This window comes from Typopeltis vanoorti, chromosome 16, assembly GCF_054136105.1.
Source record: "Typopeltis vanoorti isolate ZY-2024b chromosome 16, IOZ_Tvanoo_1.0, whole genome shotgun sequence".
Taxonomy (NCBI): domain Eukaryota; kingdom Metazoa; phylum Arthropoda; class Arachnida; order Uropygi; family Thelyphonidae; genus Typopeltis; species Typopeltis vanoorti.
The window spans coordinates 89,026,200-89,045,541 of NC_143564.1; the positions used below are offsets into that span (position 1 = coordinate 89,026,200).

Consider the following 19,342-nt stretch of genomic DNA (forward strand, 5'->3'; position numbering starts at 1 on the left):
AATAGCTAAAATGTTTTACTTCAGAAAGTTATCAATAGTCAACTTCTCCACTCCCTAAAGGTCCATCAGTTAATCAATGGCCACCAGTATAGATTTCACCATATTTGCCATTGCTTCACCTGTCTTTTCCTGTTCTTAATTTTGTTGTGCCATTCCTGATAACATCTTCCCCATTTCACTTGAAATTCTGATCCTTTATCTGAGCTAGAATTCTCTAAAGTGTGCAAAGGCTATTCAGAAGAAGAATTATAAGCAGATCCCATGTTGAATCTGATCCATGCATCTCTTGTCTTCTAATTGGGCCATTGTCTGTATCCTAGATACTTCTTGTCTGTATTCTGTATTATAAACTTGACTCCTTCCCAAACCATTTCAGTAAGTTCTCCTCACTAATCTCCAAAAGATCATCCATCTGAGTTGATGTTTTTTCTGTGAACCCACTAGGGATTACTCTGACATTCAGTCTAGAGGGGTAGGCCTGACTTTGAATGTTTCGGTGTTTAAACTTTGCTTTGGCTCTTACTAGCTGATGGTCTGTATCACAGTCTGCTCCAACACAAGTATGTACATCAAAGATCCTCGTCTTCCACCAGTGGAGAGAATGAAAGTAATCAATCTGGTTCCTTGACTATCAATGCTAGATGCCAGGTAATGGCTCATCATCGGTGTTATTGGTAATAACTAAGTTGTTAGCATGAGCAAATTTCAACAATCTTTCACTACAGATGTTATGTTCATGCAGACATTACATGCCACACTCAGGGCTAACTCTTACTCTTTCCCACTTTTGCATTAAAGTCCTCTAAGATGAAAAGTACATCTCTCCTTGGGAGGCTTATAGACAAAACAATCTATAAGTTTTTTTGTAGAATTCCTCACTCTCTTCATCAGGCTTATGTGTGTGTGTGTGGGGGGGATACATAAACTATCACAATTGACACATCGGTAGGATGAGCCTCAGTCTAATACAACGTATCCTGTCATTAATGGGATTATAAACAAAAAGGGTTCTTGCCTGAACTGTCTTCAGTATCACAGCTGCTCCATCATGCTTTGAGTAACCTCCTGAATAAACAACTAGCTTACCATCCTGTCTTTTGAAGTGATCTTCTCCATTCCATCTGATCTCTGTAATTCCCATGATGCTAATTTTATACCTCTCCATCTCTTTACAGATAGTATCAAGTATACCCATCCATAGACCCTGACTGATTAATCCCTGACTGTAATATACTTCTTCCTCTGCCAAAACTCTGAATGCAGCTCTGATTATTCTGCCAATGCAGCAAAAAAAAAAAAAAAAAAAAAATTGTTTCCAATTCTTGCTTTGATGATAGGTAATCGTCTTTTGGCTGTTCCAGATCTTCAACATTCAGTACTTCCTATGTTTTTGCCAGAAATCAGAAGAATCTTCTCTAAATTGGATATCAGTGTCTCTCTTGATCCTGTTGACATTTTCTCACTTCCCAAGAACTGGAAAAATGTCAAGTATCATGATCCTGTTGACTTCCAGTTCTTGTGTTTGTGTTGCCTTTTTGTACTCTTCTATTCTACTTGTGTATCTGCAGTTGTAAGTTAGCCCATATTCTGCCGTTTCCCAAAAAAGATGACAAATCTTTAACCATTAAATTACCATTGAATTGCTTTCACATTAGTCAACTTCTGCATGATCTGGAAATGTGTCAACTAATAAACAATCTCCAGTATATTTAATTATATTTGACATGAAATTAAATTCTTGTTTAATCCTTTATCCAAGTGTAAGCAAATAAAGTTTGTGCATAAAGTATCTTCATAACTGGTCGTTGGCCAAGTGGTTAGTGTATCCACTCTCCAGCCAAAAGGCTGCAAGGTTCGAATCTCGCTGTGGACATGGATGTTTGTGATTGTCTGTGAAAATACTAGTGGTTGTGGACAGTAGATGGTGTTGGTGGATGACGGGTGGATGAGGCTGAGTGGCGGACATGGAGAGTTGTAGAGTAGTTGCCCTCCCTCGATGAGTCTTTGATTCCCTGGAGGTGTCAAATAATAATAATAATAATAATAATAATAATTATTATTATTATTATTATTAGTTTAATTATTAATTAAAAGCCATCCAGAGCTTTTATATACCTGAAATGGTCAACAAACTGTATTTCAAAAAGAGAAACCTTGGGATGTATAGAGAGCTAAAAAAACACACTATGCAGATACTATAACTACACGGAAAATTAAACAGAAATTAAATTACTTGAAACAAGTATAAAGAAGTTCCAACACAAAGACAAACATTACCATATCCAATGGCGACCCTTGCTTCATACTTCCCAAGCATAGAGAGACAAGAAGACTAATATATATGTGTGTGCATGTGATTCTGTTTTGAATCCATCTTGTATTAGTTTCTGTATGATCAATCAGAAATAGAAATGCAGTTAAACATATACTTCATGTGATGTTGATATCAAATCAAAACCACAAAACCATCTCTACCCAAAACCATCGAACAGCAATATTCCCTCTAATTTTTGCCAGCCCATGTGCACATTAAAATGACAAACATTTTGTGTATAAGTTTTCAGTCTCTGATTCAGTCATGTGCAAGTAACCTGTGTACACAACAGTGAAAGTCACAAGCCACAAATTCTTAATATGATATGCTTAAAATTGGTGACATCTTTGTGACATCTCTTAATATTTCTATTAAGAGCAACCTAAATACTGCATACACATGCTGTTTATAAACAAATTGTCACACTTTGTGCAGTCACTCAACTTTCAATGAATTTGCGGTTCTTTTCTGTACTTTTGACTGATGTTTTAAGATTTTAATGTAATAAAATCACTAAGGTAATATTTCTCATATTAATTTTACCCATTTTTTTTTCATCTAGCTATAACCTGTGAGCACTCAATATGCATAAATTTAGCACTCTAAATAAACATACTGTCTCTACACTTGACATCTGTGTCAGTCTGACAGTATTGTGCAAACTAAAAGTAACTAATTAGAGTGGAATGGGTTAGAGCTGTCATACCTGTTCTGAAAATTAAACAGAAATTAAATTACTTGAAACAAGTATAAAGAAGTTCCAACACAAATACACCATATCCAGTGCCTACCCCTGCTTCATACTTCCCAAGCATGTCACCAACAACAGGTATGACAGCTGGTGTGAATAGTATGGCTTCCCTCGATGAGTTTCCTGACTCCCTGGAGTTCTACCTTAATAATAATAATAATTATTATTATGTTCTCTTGTCATGGCAGTGGGGCTTGCATGCTTCAATGATGTTGAGAGCTATGCTTGGGCTGACAGGGCCCCCTTGTCAGACAGGTCTCAGTTGAGACCTGTCTGATCAGGAAACAAGTGACTACAGGACCCAGCTCTCCTTGCTGGGCAAACATGGCAGGAAGCTGAAAAATGACTGGAAGAAACTAAACTGGACTGTAGAAGAAAACAGAGAAGTTATGAAATGTTTTTACAGATCAACACCAGAAAAACAGGGTTTTAGAAAGCATATGCATTTAATTTGGAAACAAAATTTCTCAGAATCTGCAATAACAGAACAAAGATTTATGGACTAAAAGAATTTCATTTTCTGTAACAAAATATTTACTGAACTTGAGCTGCAAGAGTTCATAATAAACCAACAACTCCAGTAACAGCAAATCCTCAGGCGGTAGCTATATCTAACTTTGGAATTCAACTCAGTAAGCATCAAGCTGACGACATACCTCAGAATATTTTGACAGAAGACCAATGTAAAATGAAGTCAGGGATATTGGAACTCCATAAATGACCATATAAAACTATCACCATTAAAAGTTTTAAATAAATCTAAGCTAAAACAGTTCCTCATAATTGCAAATGCTGTGATAAAAACCATCCCAACCAACAGTATAAAGGAAACAAATTAGCTCCTACGCAGTACAGCCTATATCATTACAGTGAAGGTTGGTTACAAAATGCAAGAGCAAAAAGCAAAATATGTACAAAATATGCAAAAAGCCAAGGATTAAATAATCTGCACCATGGACAATCCAGTTTGAACGAAAAGTCAACAAACTTTGACTGATCTAAGCAATTTAAAGAGTTTTTAAAGAAGGATAGCTGAAAAGTAATGAAATCAAAAACAAACAAACACATAATGAGAGAATGGGTGTGTAAGAGGAGTAGGAAAATGGGGAGACTCAGGGGGGACAGGGGTACACAGCATGAGAAAGGTGAATGCTCCAAGAGGAGGTGAGCATGTGTAGGCAGGAAAGGAATGGGATGACCAGGGATCAAGAGGAAACAGTTGGAATTGAAAAGGGTTTCAAAATGAAGAAGCAGAAAGGGAAATGGCCCCAGTCGAGCATGGAGAGATCACATCGAGTGAGTGAGTGATAGTATCAGTGGAACTAGCTGTAGATCCAGAAATGAGCTGTTGTGTTTGTATACAAATGCTAGAAGTATAAGAAACAAGGCAGATGAAATGGTTGCACTAATTGCGTCTGTTCACCCAAAGATTGTTGGAATAAGTGAGACATGGTTAAAAGAGGATGACATCCTGACAGGAATAGAGATGGAAGGGTATGATATGTTTCGTGAGGACAGAGGGGTAAAAAGGGAGGGGGGAGTGCTATTAATGATAGAGAAAGAGTTATGTCTGTATAAAGTGGAGATACAAGAGGGGAAATAGTGCCAGTGGTTTGAGGCAGTATGGTGTGAGACAGAGGTGAATGGAATCAAATACTTGGTGGGATGTTGTTATAGACCAGGTAATGTGGATGGTGGTGATAATGAAATGTATAATCAAATTAGTCAAGCAAATAAGAAAAGGGAAATCATTATGGGTGATTTTAATTATGGCAATATAGACTGGAATGATGAGATAGCAACTGGAAGTAAAGAAAATGAGTTTCTTGAGTTTTTGAGGGATAACTACCTCAGACAGTATGTAACAGAGGCCACACGAGGATTGAGGGGTCGTGGATTTAGTCATCTCATCAGAGGATGTAATTGTAAATGAGGTGTTCAAATCATCCACCAATTGGTGAGAGTGACCATGAGGTGATTACCTCGGTGGTTACAAGCAGTGCGAGGACCTCTGTGAGAAAAGGGTATATGTGGAACTATAAGGGGGAGGGGTATTTATGAAGAGCTCAGGAGACAGCTTGTGGGTGTAACATGGAATGAGAAGTTAGCTGGAAAACAGATCAAAATAGCTTGGGGAATTTTCAAAAACTATTTAGTAGATGCAATGTCTAAATGTATTCCAAGGGTGAGAAGGTTAAACAAGGTGGGTGTGAGATGGATGAATAAAGAAATTAAGCATGTGATACAGAGAAAAAGGACATTGTGGAGGCAGCATAAGAGAAGTGGAAATGACCAATTCCATGAAGTCTACAAAGACCAAGCAACGAGGGTGAGTTGTTTGGTGAGGGTAGCTAAAGAGAAGTATGAACAGCAGTTGGCTAATGAAGCCAAAAAGAATCCTAAGGAGTTCTTTCGATATGTAGCCAGCAAAAGAAAGAATAATTATGGAAGGATGACATTGATTGGAGAAAATGGTATAAAGACAGCTGATGCAGAATGTGTGGTGGAATTACTTAATCAGCAGTTCATAAAGATCTTTCAATCTTGTGAATGTGACTTCATGGAGGGATTGAGAGCAGTTGATGATGGAGAGGAGAGACTGACTGTAGGTGAGCAAGAGATTTATGGGGAGTTGAGTAAACTAGATGTCAGTAAGGGCTGTGGGACTTGATAATATATCACCACGTATTTTGAAAGAATGTGCCAGGGAGTTGACATCTGCCTTGACATATTTTTTTAATATGAGTCTTGCACTCGGTCAAGTTCCTAAGGAGTGGCAGGAGGGCAAGATTGTGCCACTTCATAAAGGAGGTGATATAACGCAAGCATCAAACTATAGATCTATCTGTGTGTCAGTTGTTGTGGTTAAATTGTTGGAGAAGCTTGTGAGAATTAGGATCCAGAGTTGGTTGATAATAATGGTATTATCTTTGCTTGAAAGAATAGATTTGCTAAAGGGAGGTCATGTTTTAGTAATCTACTTACTTATTACAATAAAGTGACTGCTTCCTTGGACAGAGGAGAGGGATATACAGTAATATACTTGGATTTCGCAAAGGCTTTTGATAGAGTACCTCATGATAGGTTGACAGTCAAACTAGAGCAGATGGGGTTGGATATTAGATTAGTGCACTGGATTGGAGACTGGCTATCTGATAGGTATCAACAAGTTGCATATGGGGGAGGGGGGCGATATCCAGGAAAAGGAAAGTCACTAGTGGTGTGCATCAGGAGTCTGTTTTAGTGCCACTACTGTTTAACTTGTATATTAATGATATTGGCAAAAAATTGGATGGAGATATTCAGTTGTTTGCCGATGATGCAAAGTTGGGACGAACCATGAAGAGTATGGAAGATGTTGTGGCCTTAAGGACTAGAATAAATTGAGTAATTAGGCATGGGAATGGGGATGTGAGTTCAATGTTGCAAAATGTAAGGTTTTAAAATTTAGAAAACAAAGATGGAATGCAGAATTTATGCTTGATGAGAATATATTGTTGGAGGTAGAGGAAATAAGAGAACTGGGGGTGATAGTGGATAAGGATCTAAAATTAATGGGACACATCGCCAAAATTGTGAAGACAACACAAAGGCTTCTGGAAATGATGCGGAGGACACTGACGTGTAGAAGTAGGGAGATTCTTGTTCCGTTGTATAAGGCTTTGATTAGGCCACACATGGACTATTGCCCAGATTTGGTCACCAGGTTTTCAGGATGAAGAGATGTTGGAAAGGGTCCAAAGGAGACTGACTAAGGTAGTTTCTGACCTCTGGAATGTCGAGTATGAGGAAAGATTGAGAAGATGTAATTTGCAGAGTCTGGTGGAGAGAAGGAAGAGGGGTGATATGATAGAGTCCTACAAGTTGGTAAAGGGTTCTTATAGGATCAATGCTGGAGAAGTTTTACAGAGAATAGTGGGAGATCAGGGGAGAACCAGAGGTCAACCCTGGAAACTGTATAAAGAGGGTGTGAGTAGGGGAGTGAGAGGCAGGTTTCTTTTCATGCAGAGTTGTGAATGATTGGAATGCCTTGCCTGAGAATGTGGTGTCTGCAAAGAGTTTGAATGTGTTTAAAATACGGTATGATGAGCTGTACGTGTGTGTGATAAAAGGACCTCCTAGATGAGTCTTTGACTCCATGAGGTCTTGGGGTGGTAATAATAATAATAATAATAAAACTTGGTGAGCAAAACAATTGCTGAAGTTACTGAAGAATTATTGTGCAAACTAAAAGTAACTAATTAGAGTGGAATGGGGTTAGAGCTGTCATACCTGTTCTGAAAATTAAACAGAAATTAAATTACTTGAAACAAGTATAAAGAAGTTTCAACACAAAGACGCCATATTTTAGCGATTAGAATTATAGCGACTGCACAAAAAATTAAAAGATATAAAGTAAGAATAAACCAATATGTATAAAATATGGAATTGCGACAGAACCAATGTTAATTTTTTTACTCCCTCCAGAGAAATACAAATGCACACAATCATTCACCAGAAAAAGAAGTAACGCTCAAATTTTTTAAGTCAATCTGGGATACATCTCATGGATAAAGATGCCTCATGGATTAACAAAATAGAATCAGAAATGAAAAAAACAAATGCAAAATGTCATTATCACTAAAAAAACGGTCAGTGTACAAGCTAGAAAATTAAAAAACCGAAGTGCACCTGGCATAGACAAACTACATGAATTTTGGTTAAAGGATCTAACCAGTCTACTTGATTGAATGGCAGAACAATTTAATTATCTATTGCAGTCAGGCTCAGTGGAAGACTGGATGATATCTGGGCATACTTTTCTCTTCATGAAGTATAAGAATAAGGTGTGGACCCAAGTAACTATCGTCCAATAACATGCCTACCAACTATGCTCAAGCTGTTCACTGCAATCATAGCAAATTCTATATAACAATATTTATCAGATAATCAAATTTATCCCATTGAGCAAAAAGGAAATTTTCAAAAATCTAGAGGAACAAAAGACCAGATCCTTATTCATAAAATGATTCTCAGAAATTCAAAAAGACGAAAAACTAACTTAAACATGCCATGGATAGACTATAAGAAAGCATCTGATACCCTCTCACATTCCTGGCTCCTAAAATCATATATTTTAGGACCATACAAATATTTGGAATTAGCAAAAACATACGATTGTTTCTGGCTGCTGCGAAATCATGAAAAACAACTTTAATAGTCAATATTTGGAATTAACAAAAAACATACGATTGTTTCTGGCTGCTGCTATGAAATCATGAAAAACAACTTTAATAGTCAATATGCTGATAACCACAGAGAATACTGCTGTTATCAACCCATTTCTGTATGCTAATTCTCACCAATCTCTCCTGGACCTTCACCGCTACTCCAGATATACAGACCGGTTTATAATTTGAAGCTACAGCCTTATCACCACCTTTATGCAGTAGAACAATTTTACCCTCCTTCCAATCCCTTGGGAGTGAGCAAGAGGTATTTGAGGAAATAAATAAACTTGATGTCAATAAGGCAATAGGATGATGACATATCACCACACATCTTAAGGGAATGTTCCAGGGAATCGGCAGTAGTATTAAAATGCCTGTTTAATAGGGGCCTTACAACAGCACAAGTTCAGCATAAGTGAAACATGGTTGAATGAAAATGATATTGTAATGGGAACAGAAATGGAAGGGTACAGTATTTTTTGTGAGGATAGAAAGGGGGAGAAGGGAGGGGAATTAAGTCCACATAAGGCAGATATGAAAGGGGAAAATAGTGGAAATGGTTATGAGGCAGTGTGGTGTAATGTGGAGGTTGAGAGGAAGACATATTTAGTTGGATGTTGCTATACGCCTGGGAATGTGGAAGGTGGTGATGAAGAAATGTATAAACAACTTGAATTAGTAAACAAAGGAAGGGTCATTATTATGGGTGATTTTAATTATGGTGGTATAGATTTGAATGAAGAGATAGCATCTGGGAAATAAGGAAAATGAATTTCTCGAGTTCTTGAGAGATAACTATTTCAGGCAGCACGTAAAGAAGGGCATGCGAGAATCAAGAGTTCTAGATCTCATCATTTCATCAGCGGATGTAATTGTTAGAGGGGGTTTCACATTTTCCTCCAGTTGGTGGAAGTGATCATGAAGTAATCACCTGTGTTATGGCTAGTCATATGCAGACTTTTGTGAGGAAGGGATATATGTGGAATTATAAGGATTATGACAAGATTAGGTGACAGCTTGGAGCTATAACGTGGAACAAGGAGTTGAGTGGTAAAGAAATAAATGCTGCATGGGAAATCTGCATTCATCCATATGTGGAATGAATCACAAAGAAATATGTAATGGCATCAATGTACGACCATATTCCGAAAGCCAAAAGGTTGAATAAGGTAGGTGTAAAATGGATGAATGTGGAGCATAAACATGAAATCTGGAAAAAGAAGGTACTTTGGAGGAAGTACAAGATGAATAATGGCGATAATCAGTCACATGAAGAATACAAAGAACAAGCCAGGAGAGTGGCTCAGTTAATAAGGAAAACAAAAGTAGAGTATGAGCAGAAATTGGCAAATCAGGCAAAGAAAAACCCTAGAGAGTTTTTAGATGTGTCAAGTAGAAGGAAGAATGATCATGGTGAGATGAAGTTAAAGGATGAAAGTAGTAGAATGATAGAATGCTACAAAAGACATTGTTGAGGTATTCAGTGATCAATATATATAAGGGTATTTCATCCTGATCGGGGGTGGAATCATGCGGAATTTATGTGTAGAGGACATAGGAGAGGATGGCTTAATTGTGAGCAAGAGGTATTTGAGGAAATAAATAAACTTGATGTCAATAAGGCAATAGGATTTGATGATACATCACCATGCATCTTAGGGGAATGTTCCAGGGAACTGGCAGTAGCATTGGCATGCCTGTTTAATAAGAGTCTTACAACAGCACACATTTCCATGGAGTGGGAGGAAGGTAAAATTGTTCCACTGCATGAAGGTAGATAAGGCTGTAGCTTCAAATTATAAGCCGGTTTGTATATCTGGAGTTGTGGTGAAGGTCCTGGAGAGATTGGTGAGAAGGGTTGATAACAGAAATACAGAAATGGGTTGATAACAGCAGTATTCTCTGTGGTTATCAGCATGGGTTTGTTAAGGGGAGATCATGTTTCACTAACTTATGTACTATAACAGGGTGACAAATATCTTGGAATGGGGGGGGGATGCATATACAGTGATGTACTTAGATTTTGCAAAGGCTTTTGATAGACTGCCACATGATAAGCTGTTAAATAAATTGAAATAGATGGGATTGGATAACAGACTTCTGAGTTGGATCAGTGACTGGTCTCAGATAGGGATCAGAAAGTTGTATACGGGGGTGCAGTAGCGCAAAATAGAAAGGTGACTAGCTATGTGCCACAGGGGTCAGTTTTGGGGCCATTGTTGTTCAATTTGTATGTTAATGATATTGGGTTGGGTTTAACTAGTGATATCCAGTTGTTTGCAGATGATGCAAAACTGGGGAGATCATTGCAGAGTCAAGCAGATGTTATTGCCTTACAAGAGGACTTGAATAGATTGCATGATTGGGCAGGTAAGTACTGAAGTTCAATGTTGCAAACTGTAAAGTTTTGAGATTTGGTAAGCAACGATGGGATGCAAAGCATACACTTCGTGAGGAAACTTTAACGGAAGTATAGGAGATGAGAGATCTAGGAGTGATGGTGGACAAGGACCTGAAATTCAGGGGCCACATTGCATAAGTTTTGAAGATATCACATCAGATAATGGCAATAATGCGGAGGACCCAGACATGTAGAAATAGAGAGGTTATGATTCCATTGTATAAGGTGTTGATCAGGCCTCATATGGATTATTGCTCAGATTTGGTCACTGGGTTTTCATGTTGATGAGGATATGTTAGAAAGGGTCCAGACAAGACTCACAAAGGTAGTCAGTGGTCTTTGGAATGTGGGGTATGAGGACAGATTGAGAGAATGTAAGTTGCAGTGTCTTGTGAATAGGAAGAAGAGGGGGGGGGGATATGATTGAGACATACACACTAGTCAGGGGTTGTTATAGAGTCTAAATTTTTCATAGAATGGGAGAAGGGAGAAGAACAAGGGGCCATCACTGAAAGCTGTATAAGGAAGGTGTGAACAGAGGAGTGAGGAGTAGGTTCTTTGCATGGAGGGTGGGTGATGATTGGAATGCATTGCCTGAGTGTGTTGTGGGTGTTGACACACACTGAATCAGTTTAAAGCATGGTTGGATGAGAACTGTATGCAATAGTGTGTGTTGGATGAGCATTGTGCGCAATAGTGTGACCTCCCACGATGAGTCTCTGACTCCATGGAGGTCAAATGTTAATAATAATAATTCCTTGTCACCATTACTCCTTGAAATTTCTTTGATAATTTTGTCTATGATTTTGAAGAAAATAAAACTTGGATATGAAATTCCTAAATATAATATTAAAATTTACCATCTGTTGTATATTAACACGTTCGCTGCCAACTACGAGTATACTTGTAGTTGGTAAACCAGCTACACAAGCCAGCTATGAGTATACTCGTATGAAGCTTACCACCGGCAACAAGATTACCGTACTGACCTTGAAGAAGTGAAAATGTGTATTCTCATAGATGGTATATGCTCTGCACAAGCCAACTACGAGTATTCTCGTATGATGCTGACCATCGGCAACGAGAGTACCGTACTGAACTTGAAGAAGTAAAATTGCTCGGCGTACGGGAACAGACTATGCCAAAGTAGCATGGCAGCGAACGTGTTAATGACTTGAAGTTATATGGAAAATCGGCATAGCAAATACACTTTTTACTGAACATGGTTTGTATTTTCAGTCAGCACATCAAAATGGAATTTGGTTTAGATAAATACACAATTTTATCTATTAAATGAGGAAAAATTAATGACACTAGCAATTTTAATTTTGATCAAGAGAAATATATAAAAGCAATTTCAGCTAACAAACACTATAAATACCTAGGAATATTAGAAGCCAATGATATTCTCCACTCGAACATTAAACAACAGGCAGCAGTAGAATACACCAAAAGAGTTAGAAATATTCTGAAAACAAAACTAAATGGATTAAACACAATTAGAGCAATGAATTCTTGTGCTATATGATGCGATACACATCTGACATAATAGATTGGATGAAAGAAGACCTGGACAAATTCAACTGCAAAACTAGAAAATTAATGACTGAGCATCATGCATTACATCCACAGACTGGTTGTACCTACCAAGGAGAATAGGTGGGTCTGCTGTAAGTGAGATAGAGTGTGGAAGAAGAAGAAATTAGTTTAAAAAGTTACATTGACAACAGTTCTGAGCAAATGCTTCAAGCAATTACACAAGAGGGCCTTCTAAAAGCAACAGGAAACAAATCTGATTACAAAAAGGAACAGCAAAATAACTGATATGTGCACTGGAAAAATAAACCCTTGCCAAAGGAAAAAATTGACGTGAACAAGATACAGCAATTGCTACAATATATTAAAAAAGAAACAGAAGGATTTATTCTAGCAGCTCAAGAACAGGCATTACCAACTACTGCAATCAAAGCAAAAATTTTGAATCAATAATAACAGTAAATGCAGATTATGCAATCAAAAAGATGAGACTGTAGAACATCTAATCAGTGCCTGCAGCAAGATAGCTCAAACTGATTATAAATACTATCACATGATCAAGTGGCCAAAATAATTCATTGGCATATATGCCAAAAATATGACTTTCCTACTTCTGATAACTGGTGGCAGCATAAAATAGAGACAGTATTGGAGAATGGAACAGCAAAAATTCTCTGGGACTTTAGAATACAAACTGATTGGAATTTGGACCACAATAGACCTGACATCATGATTATCGAACATCGACAGGTTTGGATTATTGATATCACAGTACCCAGTGCTAACAACATTAACAACAAAGAACCGAAAAAAAAAAAGACTAAATATTGAGATCTGGCAATCGAAGTTGGCTGGCTGTTGCTTAAACACACCAAAGTCATCCCAATAGTTATCGGTGCACTTGTGCAATTTAAAAAAAAGCTATCCAACTATTTATTATTATTATTATTATTATTATTATTATTCCTGATACCTCCAAGGAGTCCGAAGACTCATCGCGGGAGGACATCTTCAACTCTCTCTACACCTTACCTCTACTACGAATCAACGCCATCTACCGCCCACCTCCAACACCACCACAAATAGTAATTTTTGTCTGTACATTGCGTGTGTTCTGAAGGGCCGATTTGTATGTATGCGGGATGAAAAACCCGAGTTTCCGGGAGAAAAAACCCTGCTACCTCCGTATGAGATCGGCTAACTCACCATCGATTGAAATCGACCAGATTTACAGCAATTAAACATCAATGAAGTGACCTCATGTGATCTACATAAACCAGCATTACTTGGAGCAATCCATACTTTACAATGCTACCGGACAGACTATTCTTAGATTCTTGGGTAGAATCTGAATTGCTCTGTATTACCAGTCAAATTGTTTAAATGATATCTTGTTTTGACTGTGTATCAATTATGTGAATAAAGTAATTATAATAAAATAATTTGTTTTTATAGTATGCTCAAAAATTATGACTGTAAATTAGAAATTCTGAACGAAAAAAAATTTGCACATGCAGTTACTTTTTGACTAGTGTGCGTGCGTATACTCAGAGGAGATTAGCTCAAATTAGCTTAAACACACAAATTTCATTTTCAAAACATAAAAAAGGCCATGAAAAAAATAGACAGATACATAGATGTATTATGTATGTTTATTCAGAAATATATTGAGTAGTATTATACTGAACCATAGTAGTGTAGCTTACAGAATTATTATTATTATGATGATGATTGAGGACCTCCACGGAGTCCCAAGACTCGTCATGAGAGGCCTACCCTAGAGAACACAAAGCTTACCTACCACTAATTGAACTCATTCACCCTTCATGCTCTCTCTCTCACCACCCTATCAGACAATGCATTCCTCGGTTCAACCACTCTCCATGCAAAGAAACCACTCCTCACTCTCTTGCTCACAACTTCCTTTTGCAACTTCCAGGGTTGGCCCCTTGTGTTTGGTCTTTCTCCCTTTCCACTACACCAAAGAACTCCCCCAATGTCAATTGTGTAATGACCACTGAACAGTTTAAACATCTCAATCATATCACCTGTACTTTGTGTATCTGCCAAACTTCTGCAATCCTCATAACAAACATTGTACAATACTGATATCGTTTTTGTTATCTGCCTCTGCACTTGTTCCATGGTTAATTTATTCCCTTCAAATCCTGGGGACCAAATTTCAGTACAATAAACCAGGTGTGGTCTGATCAGGAGTTTTATACAATGGAATAACAACTGTTAGCTCTACTGGTCAGAGTCACTGCAGCAATCCTCTGGGTTACCTTCACCATCTTTTGCAATATGTTTCTGAATTTCCTGTGTGCTATACTTAAATATCAGCTTATGATGTGGAACCCTTTCAAATGTCTTTGTAAAGTCCAAAAATCATGGCCAAATACCTTTCCTTCATCAACCGCTCTTGTTACTTTATTATAAAAGGCAATCAGATTACTAAGACAAGAGTGTCTGTTAACATATCCATGCTGACCCTCACAGATAACATTACCCTCATCTGCCCAATGATGTAAATTATCCCTCGCTCATTTCACAAAAAATTTAACTACTGATGGCAGTATCTTTCTCTCCTTCAACTCCTTGGGCACCTTTCCCATAGCAAGGTCAAAGTAGATGTCAATTCTTTAGTGCATTCTCACAAAATTTGTGGCAAAATACCATCCAGTCTTATTTATTGACATCCAGAATACTTGATATTTGAAACACATTCTCTTCTTGCACTTCTGAACCGTGAATTTGCCCATCCCCTCCAGGATGAAATACCCCAATAAAGTGTTCATTGAACAATTCCACTATGTCCTTTGCATCAATCACTCTATCCCCATTTTTTTCAACAATGTCATTCTTCCACAAGCATTCCTTCTCCTGCTGGCCACATAATGAAAGAATCCCTTAGGATTTTCTTTGGATCTCAAGGCCAATCTCTTCTCATATTCCAGTTTTGCCTTCCTTACCTAGACACTCTCCTGGCCTCAGTCTTATATTATTCATGTATCTGCTCTCCACCCCCTCTCTTCCGTAACCTCCTTTTCACCTGCAGTTTCCATTTTATACTGTTTGTCATCCACTTTACACCAAATTGTGTTCTCTTTTTCAGTCATTGTATACAACTTGCCATTGCTGCCAATAAATATTTTTTCACCAGTTCCCAAGCACTGATGACATATTACGTTTCCAATTCCTCTATTCATGGAACTTCCTCATGCTGATTTCTAAGATTATATTATAATCACCTGCCTTATAATTCCACCTACATTCCTTTCTCTTTGATACACCTGCATGTCTATTTATATTTCAAGTCAAAACTGCATGGTCACTCTCTCCAATTGGGTGCAGAGATGCTATCTCAGGTACAATAAGATCCTCTGATTCTATGACCAAATACAAACTCTCAAATCCCATTTTCCTTCTACTACATGTTGCCTAAGACATTTGTCTGCTCAAGAATTCTATTGATTGTATTCACTTATTACTAAATACAATTTCCTCTTCCCAAATTATACTGCTGTAGTTAAAATCTCCAATAATGATAATACTGATTTGCACTTGTGAAGCTCAACTGTCTAAATATCTCTTGCACCCTTCTATGCTCCCTAGCTTATAGCAACGACCCACTAAATATCCTGTCCTGCCCACCTTTGCCTCACACCATATGCTGTCAAAACCATTGCCCTCCAAATCCTCCACCCTGATAGGACACAACTCATCACTTATCATAATCACCAATGCGTTTGCCCTTCCTATCCTATTGAAAAATGCTATACCCTGCTACTTCTATTCCTGTCAATATATCACCTTTCCAGTATGTTCAGGTTTCTTTTTTTTTTAAATTTTCATAAATTATATATGCAACACAAAAGACTCCAATATATTTCATCCAACATTGTGAGCATCATCAGGGAGACAGACCAGTAACCTACATTCAAAACATGAATCACAAGAATGAGACATAAAGCATGTGAATGCTACCTCATGTATTGGTCACAGATGAAGTATATGATTATACTATTAGAGTTCAAAGGAACAAAAGTAAAAGATGTATAGTTAAAAATAATTTCAAATATTAAATATATATATATATATATATATATATATATATATAATTATGAACAATTAATAGTGATCATTTCTCAAAACAGAGACTGGCATGTAGTCTGAGCAGTTAAGGTTCAGATGATTTTGTAGTATTTCACGTGTTTCAAGGGAAAAAATTATCAAATTTGAACTTGCTGGAATGGAAAAGCTTTCTCTGATTCCAAAGAGCTCTGTGCCTAGTGTCAATAGCAGGAGAAGCAGTGGTGGCTCATTCATAAGGGCTGCATTGAATGCAGCTCCAGCATTGAGTATCCTAGCAAGTAGTACTGGTTAGTATACTCAATGCTGGAGCTGCATTCAATGCAGCCCTTATGGATGAGTTGCCACTGATGAGAAGCAAGGTGAGATTTGTCTGATTTCAAAAGTATAATATGGTCTTGATGTGCCCAGATTCTAATCAGGGCAGAATGGCCAGTCTGTCCAAAATAGCAAAGATGACATAGTCAGTTACACCTGGTAAGGAAAGAAGTGGTAATGTATTCTTTGTAGATGTGGTTTGAAAGAAGGGAAGTGCATAGATTGAATTTTCAAAGAATCTAGATAATTTAAATAGATCAACAATATCTTCCCAGATGTTATTGTTAATATTTCTAACCTATTTAAATTCAATCCAAGCTATTTTACATGGTGTAATAAGTTGTTCAGACAGATTAAAGGAACAGCAGTTCTATCTCACCAGCCTCAGCTGATTATTTTATGGAGCATCTAGAAAAATAACTCTTTGACACTATATTTCCTCAATCTCATATATGGCTATCTTTTGTTGATGATATATCTGAAGTCTGTCCCACTCGACTGAAACATGAGCTAGTATGCACATGCTTTATGTCTTATTCTTGTGATTCCTGTTTTGAATGTAGTGGTTACTGGTCTATCTCTCTGATGATGTTCACATAATGTCGGATGAAATGCATTGGGGTCTATGAATAAAATTCTATATATTTGTTGTTACATGTGTAAGCTGTGAAAGTTTATATATGTCTGATATACATATTCCATTAAAATTATTTATGTTCAACCTTCATTGTTTAATTATCTTTAATAATTTTCTATGTAATTATAAGTAAGATATGTGAAGTTTTCTTAATTACTAATTTAATTAAATATAAAAGTGTATGCAGCACTTCATTGCAAATTTTGAAAAAGAATATGTTGGAATGCAACTCAAGATGTTCATTGTACTACAATTAGTATTACACCCTCAATAGATTCAGCAGACTCAATGTGAGAGGTACATTCAACTGAAAATATATTTATCACTCTGAATCTTAAAATCCTTAACACTTCCTGTATTAACAATATATTCTGGTAATGCATTTCATTCACCCACAATTCTCCATGTAAAATATCTACTCCTCATAACACTCCTCTTCACCAGATTGTTACATAACTTGTGAAAGTTTATATATGTCTGATATACATATTCCATTAAAATTATTTATGTTCAACCTTCATTGTTTAATTATCTTTAATAATCTTCTATGTAATTATAAGTAAGATATGTGAAGTTTTCTTAATTACTAATTTAATTCATAAAAAAAAATCAGCTAACGCCTTTTTATTCCTGTATACGGGAGTAGGTGAGGCCATTTAGCCCTATCTAACTTTTGGAGACTGAGTGGACAGTTCAATCTCCACTGGTACCCAATCAGAGATAGATGGCCCAAGGTTATCACTAATTAAGCGGTACGCAGTGAAGAGAGACGGCTCTACAGGTACCGCCATCTCGTGTTCCCTAACCCTAACACAATATATTTAATGTCTGAAATAATGTGGGTTCTACGGTCGATTTTCTTGAGTTTACAGGACGAAAAACCCGAGTTTCCGGGAGGAAAAACCCGCTTGCCCGTGCCAGAGATCGACTAACTCGGGAACCAGTCAAAAAAAGGCTTAGAAAAATTTCCTCTAGTCGCCGACTAGATTCGAAACCAAGTCTTCCTTCGTGCGGCCAAGCTCCGTGGTGTGCAAACGCCACATCCACTGAGCTACACAGGCTCACTAATTTAATTAAATACATAAAATAAATAACAAAACAAATTCATTATTTAATCAAAAATTATGATCAACATAGAAAGTGTATGCAGCACTTCATTGCAAATTTTGAAAAAGAATATGTTGGAATGCAATAAGTTTGATTCTCGTCGTGACGAGAAGAATCTTTATCTGGACGATTTCAATCGAAGGTGAGTTAGCCGATCTCATATGGAGGTAGCAGGGTTTTTCCTCCCGGAAACTCGGGTTTTTCATCTCGCATACAGACAAATCGGCCCTTCAGAACACACACAATTTACAGACAAAAAATACTAGTTGTAGTGGTGGTGGGTGGTAGATGGTGTTGATGGAGATGATTCATAGTAGAGGCTCGGTGTAGTGGTTGAGACAGTTGTAGGTGTCCTCCTGCGATGAGGCATCGGACTCCTTGGAGGTATCAGGAATAATAATAATAATAATAACTTCCAGGGATGGCCTCTGGTTCTACCCTTCTCACCTTCTACTCTTTTTATAATACCCTCTGAATTAATCTAATAAAATCCGCTCACTAACTTAGTCTCTATCACATCACCCCTTTTCCTCCTATCTAACAAGCTCTGCAATCCACATTCCTTCAACCTCTCTTCACAGCCACCATTCCAGAGTCCTGATATTATCTTAGTCACTCGTCTCTGGACTCTATATTGTTTCCACATCACAATGAAAACCAAGTGACCAAATTTGAGCATAATGGCCCACGTGTGGTCTGAACAGTGCTTTATACAGTGGCACAACCATTTCCTTATCCCTACATGTTAGTGTACTTCTTATCATAGTGGTACTACGATGTGCAGTTACAACAGTTGCAGTGTGCATTCTAAAGTTCATTCTGCTGTCAACCATCTCTTTGAGATCTTGAATCTCTAGATGAGATTCTAGATGAGATCGTGAATCTCATCTACTTCCTACTGTACAGTGCCATCAAGTACACAGCCTTATAATTCTGCATTCCAAAATGCTACACCTTGCATTTATTAATATTACAA

General features: G+C 37.4%; 1 protein-coding gene across 1 annotated transcript in view; it reads right to left on the reverse strand.

Annotated features, from left to right (window-relative positions):
- The window catches only part of LOC150098179 (sodium channel protein para-like), a 1,334,265-nt gene that overhangs the window by 47,750 nt on the left and 1,267,173 nt on the right, over positions 1-19,342 (reverse strand). The gene's annotated exons all lie outside the window — the stretch shown is intronic.